At 43.8% G+C, this 6,118-nt stretch overlaps 1 long non-coding RNA gene across 1 annotated transcript; it reads left to right on the top strand.

Moving 5' to 3' along the window:
* Positions 1-3,141: 3,141 nt before the first annotated feature.
* Positions 3,142-5,036, top strand: LOC118913101 (uncharacterized). The gene is made up of 3 exons (XR_005025081.2): positions 3,142-3,415; positions 4,704-4,833; positions 4,934-5,036. It is a non-coding gene; the product is annotated as an uncharacterized LOC118913101 (long non-coding RNA).
* Positions 5,037-6,118: the final 1,082 nt, after the last annotated feature.

Genomic DNA, 6,118 nt, shown 5'->3' with positions numbered 1-6,118 from the left:
AACACTCATCTTAAGTGCACAGCTAAATAAATTTTACGCTCGTGAGCACCTACGTGACTGCATCCCAGCTCAACATGTAAACCATTTCCAGGATCCTGGAAGTTTTTCCATGTTCCTTCGCAGTCAATATCCATTCTCACTGAATCTGCCCTTTCCCCCTACCCTGCCCCCAAAAAGGTAAGCACCATTTTGGCTTCTTTTAGCATCCCGTTTTGTATATCTGGCTTCTTTTGCTCAAAATAATGTCTAAAAGATTCATCCATATTGTTTGTTAATATTTTGAAATTTTTAAATCAACTTTAAAGTTTATCAAAAATGGAATCCTCCTGTGCACATTGTTTGTAAGTCTCATTTAATATGTTGGTAACAGTTTCCCTTGTTATTAGCATTCCTCTACTGCAGATTATTAAAAGGCTGGTTAGTGTTTTATATTATGTATGTGCTATAATTTATTTGACCAGCCCTCAATTGTTCAACATGAGGTAATTTCCTTTTTAAAAAATTACAGACAATAATTCATTGAACATTCTTGCAATTAAATCTTTATGCATATCCTCAGTTATTCCTTTAGGATAAACTCTCAGAAGTAGAATCACTGGTCAAAGGTCTTACGCATTTTTAAAGCTTTGTTATCCAGAAGGGTTGTACTAATTTTATATTAGCAGCAGCCATGAATCTCTGCTTCCTCAAATCTTTACTATTACCAAGCATTATATTTTGAATGTTTGCCTATGTAATAGGTGAACTATATTAAAATTTTTAAAACACATCTTGTTTTAATTTGCATTTCTTCAGTTACACATATGGTTAAACTCTCCTACGTTTGTCTTAGACTCTTAATGTCTGTGTTGGAGAGTTCGGTAGCTAACAGAAACTACTCTTCCTATTTTAAGGAGAAATGAACTTTGACAAAGGAAATTAGCTTCTTACAAAATCACTGAAAGGCCTGGAAGAGCAGGACCTCTGCTGGGTTTCCAGGAACGACTGCTGAGAACAACATCCCAGCACCGGCACCTTCAGAGCGGCTGCTCTTGCTCCCATCAACTTCACTCTACATACTGGGCAAGTGCTGCCACAGTGCTGACCCTTAGAGCCATGCTTGGTCTGCTAGAGCTTCACCAGCAAAAACTAGTGCCCTGTGCCCTGCTCTGAAGACACATCATGCTATACCCAGGCTGGGCATCTCCTTCCAGCACCAGAACAAACAACAGAGTGAAAACAACCCCAGTGCAAAAGACCTAGAGATGCTGGGTTAAATGTAACAAATGCCTTTTAAAATACTTATTTCAGGTCAGAAGAAGGTCAAGAAATGTATTTTACCCACAAATATTAATAGCAGCTTAGAGAAAGTTAATACACAAACTATATGAAGAACTAATCTTAATAGAAAAGACAACCCACTAGAAAAGACAGGTGATTCACTGAAGGAGAAAACAAAATGTAAATTAACATAGAAGAGTTCCTAGTAATCAGGAAAATGAACACAAACACCACACTGACATATCTCATGCCCTTCGGATTGGTGAAAATTCAAAATCTGATGATACTAACTATTGGTGTGGAAAAGAAGCAATTTACACCATTAAGAGTGTAATTTGGTAGCCACTTGGTAGAATAATTTGAAAATACCTAACAAAATGGAAAATACACATATGATAAGATATGGGTATGTACCCTAGACAAACCCTTGCATGTGACAAGGAGACATGTACATGAGTATCTGAAGTATCCTTTTATAGTGGGACATTGGAAACAAATGAAATGTCCATCATCAGGAGAATGGGTGAATAGTCTATTCACAAAATGGAATACTAAACAGCAATGGAAATAACAAGCTAGAGTTATGGTAGTCAACATGGATGGATCTCACCAGGCTGAGTCAAAAACATGAATGGCAGAAGTACATACTCAGTACACCAGTACCAGTCCTGGACGTGGGCGAGCAGGGCCCCTGTCTGGGTCCTCCTGTCTGGGAGTCCCTGCACTTCAGAGCATCTTACATCCTCCTCCAGTGCCTGGGACCAACTGGGCCGGCTGCTCTCTGGACAGGGTGCTCTGAGCTTGGATAAAGACCCCCGTGGACCTGACCCCTGGGTCTCCTGCAGGACAGATTGGCTTGACCAGAAGCCCTGAGAGCTTCATGTGCCAGGCCTCGACGGCAGGAAGCAATCTGTCAGTGCATTGCTTCTGCCGGCTGGTGCGGGTTTTCCTCTGTGGAAGACTGGGCTGCCAGCGGGGTGCTGACACACTATTTTCAGCAACTCAAATTGTTTAGATAAACAGAGACTCTGCAAAAAATATTTGCCCAGGACACCACACCTTTGGACAGCCCTGAAGTATATCGCATTCATGGGAAGCTTTAAAATGCACAAAATAATCCCTACATAGTGTTTAGTAATACGTACAGATTTAGCAAAAGAAGTCTCTGGAAGTGAGGACCCTCCATTCAAGATAGAATTTGCTTCTTAAAGGAAGAGAGGAAGTTAGGTTAGGATTGGGTTATTCTGGGAAGCATTTTGAAAATGCTTTACTTGTTAAACTGGGTCGCGAGGACTTAAAGTATTCGTTTGTGTGCCTTTATGTTTGTAATATTTCATTAAACACAAAAAAGGAAGAAAGAAAAGCCACTCAGGCCCCTCCCTCTCTCTCTAGTGCCCGATGGGTGGGGTGACCTGCGGGGACATAGTGGTGCCCCCACCCTCTCTCCGGGGCAGATCTCCTGCTCCAGCCCAGCAGTTTCGTGTGCAGATGCTAGTGTGACTCATCAGTGCTTCTGTTAGTCCTTCCACCAGCAAAGACTTGTTGAACACTTAAATCTTGCAAATGAAAAGAAAATTCCACAGTAAAATATAAGTCATCCAAAATCCTGAGTCTTGGGCAAGACTGGTGAAAACAGTTCTTCATTGAAACAGTATGTTGAATTCAATCATAGGCTACTTTCACTGCTTTGATACGCATCTTAAATGTTTAAGTGTAGGTGTTTTCATTTGGCTATTCTTTCCAGTCTCCTATGATACTGATATGTGTACAGGGAAGAAATCCCCCGCGATAAATGAGCCGTGCTGGGAAATGGGCCCCTTACCAAGGTCCTCCTGGAAGTGACGCCTCCCGATATTGCAAACATTTCTCTTGTGCGTGGTTTCAGGTCCAGGCCAAACCAGTTCTGCCGCATAGCTGGCTTTTGTACCTTTCCAGAGACTGATCTGAATCAGCTTGCCAGGGCTTTAAAATCCATTTCTTTCATTACCTAAAAGCCTCTTTCTTTTGAAAGCCTTTGAGTGAATCATATAATTAACATCTAAAAAGACTCAGCAGCAACAGAACCCGGGAAGGCTGGGGGCTTTTGGACCAACCCCACCATAACTGACCTTCCTAAGGACGTTGGACTGGGCAGCGGCTTTGCCGATAGAAAAGGGTGGGTCCTGAGAGGTGGTAACCAGGCGGGGCAGCGGTACCCCTGGCCTGAGCCCCACAGTCCCGCCCCCGGCCCCTTCTCAGGACAGCTGATCCCAGAGCAACGCTCCCTCCTTTGTGCTTAATCCTTTCTCTGGCTAGGTTTTAAGCAGACATCAGCAAACGTTGAAGAAAAGAGTGAGGAAAGCCTATTTGAGTTACTCTCCCTTCTCCCAGGTTTTGATTGCTTCAGTTAGGTGTGCAGTATTTTGAATTTACATTTTCAATTCTTTTTTACTCTTGTTCTGTAAAATCTTAGGCTGTAGACTTTTCAATGAAAAAAGCAAAGATTGATTTTAGGATTTACATTCAAAGTATTTGGTCAATCAGGACTTAGTTTAGATTCCAGAACATTCCCATAAGGTTTTTTTCCACCTTGTTTTTGCCTTAGGTTTTTCTTTACCTCTTTGTCTCCTGAATCTTCCTAGCTCTGTGGAGAAGGGGCTACAAGGACTTTAGAAAGAAAGAAAACTTCTTCTCTGGTCATTTACCACTATTGGGACTTCTGATTATTGCGTTTCTTGTGTGATTAACCCCTCAGGAAAAACCTGAGCATACCTCTACCCTAATAAATTCTGGTGACCCGGTGGGGGTTGGAGGGGTGGTAAAAAAAAAGTCCTGTTTCTCCTTCCCCTGGCTTTGTTATGCATCGTGGTCTGTAGAATGCTTGTGCCCAAACTGCAGCCTGCAGTTTAGAAGGGGGGCAGTTGTACCGGGAAGCTGCTAGCCTCGGTGGGGCTCTAGCAGGTGAGTGGCTGTCAATCTATGTGGGTGCATTTTGTCAAGGATGTCTGCTTTCTAAAGACTAACACACTTCAGCTCGAGGGTCTGGGAGATTAGATTTGTAAATGTGAAAGATGTTTCAAAGGCACAAATGCTGCTTACATGGCGCATTTATAGAAAAGGTCTTCAGTGGACACATGAAGTCTGAGAAGCAGCGCAGAGCGCCGGTTACTACAGTGAGTGGCACGCTTCTTCCACACTGCCCACTAACAGGAACAACGCTGGGTATGGTCGGGCACAGTGCGGAGGCACTGGGGGGAGCTCCCTTGCTGGGTATGCATCTGGTGGCCTGGGTACCCAGGGAGGGAGGCTGTTTCCATTTCAAGTCTTCAGATACATTGGAAATCCAGATACATTGGAAATCTCACTCCCTAGACCTAGGCCTGTGTTGTTCTGGTGAAAGTAATGAGATGGATATTGGATGGTTACCCGAAACCTTTTAACTGTATGCATTCTAATATTTTCAGGTGATGTGTGATACAACCTCCCACCTTCAGCTGTCGTGTAACACCTGTGTGGGCTGTGTGTCCACTGTGGACAGTGCTAGTGCTGAGCTCCTGCCCCTGTCAGCTCAAGGCTGGCCCTCTCCTTCCCATAGTGAGATGAACCCTCCCGATCACTTTTGCTCCCAGGGCTGCCTTTTGCAACGCCTGCTCCCTGATGTTTTGGGAATTTTCACATTCTCCCTTCTCTTCAGTCTTAGCTCCTTGAATTGCAGGAGAAAAGGTTGGCATTTTATAGATGTTGCCAGTCAGTGACAGTCCTGGCCTTCCAGGGAGAGAGCCGTCTATGCGGAGGGTAAGTGTGTGACAAAGATTCTTTCCCTGACCACATTCTAGTCAGGCTTCTCTGAGCACTCTTTCAACTAGGCCTGGGCTTTGGGCATATCTGATCACCCTGGATATCTGACCAAATTCCTCATTCTCCCAGCCAGCAGGTGATTGGTGGCTGGTCTCCTGGGCCTGCCTTTAGCCAGACTCCTGTTAGGTCCGTTTAGTTGGCAGCCACCCACCCCTGATGTTTCCTCTTAGTAATTTCTGACAGACCTACTCCCATTCTGCTCCTTGACTATAAATTCCCTTTTCCTTACTGTATCTGGAGTGGAACCCAGTCTCCTCTGTACTGCAAAACCCCCCTGCTGTGGTTCCCCTACCTATTGTCCCGACTAAAGCCTGCCTTACCATTTGAACGAGTATCAAGTGATTTTTTTCTTTAACACGTGGATGAATGAGTTGCTGCATGTCAGGTTGCTGCATGACTGGAAAGGTTGTGGTTGCTGATGTTCAGCCTCTCCTGTGCTTTGCCATCAAAGGACTTATATTTGTATGTGAGTGATACGATAAGCTATTCAAACATTATGTTTTGTTTTCTTCTTTGGGAAATCTGAAAGAATTCCTTCTCCTGTTCCTAGATAGGAATAAGTAAATGTTCCTTTTCCTATTCCCGGAAAGGCAACCAAACACTTCTGTCCTAAGGCCTAGATCAAAGATTGCAAACTTCGATTCTCACAGAATGGGAATGTAAGTTTGTGAAGTGGCCTTTGTGCAACAATAGGGAGTAGTGGAGACTGTGGCAAGGCAGGAAACACACGTCCCATCAAAAGCCATTAGTCAGCTCCAACCAGTTTTGACATGTGGGAATGTAGGCCCGCTATTTCCAGAGCACTTGATTTAATGGAAGGTAAGAAGCTGGGTTTTTACATGAAAATTCTAGATGTTTTTAAGTATTAGCTAGACACAAAAATACACAGAGTGGGGACAAAAGAACTCAAGAGTTTTACCTTCAGGCATCTGGTTTGTAGTATCTGGGTTAGAGTCTTGTTAGCCCTTTAGTTGGGGGAAGGTGGTTATGAGGCTGAAATTGCCCGTGTACCTCCGCCCAC

The sequence above is a fragment of the Manis pentadactyla genome, chromosome 12 (assembly GCF_030020395.1).
Source record: "Manis pentadactyla isolate mManPen7 chromosome 12, mManPen7.hap1, whole genome shotgun sequence".
Taxonomy (NCBI): domain Eukaryota; kingdom Metazoa; phylum Chordata; class Mammalia; order Pholidota; family Manidae; genus Manis; species Manis pentadactyla.
Note: the sequence above shows the minus strand (reverse complement) of the source record. Positions and strands in the feature narration are given on the sequence as shown.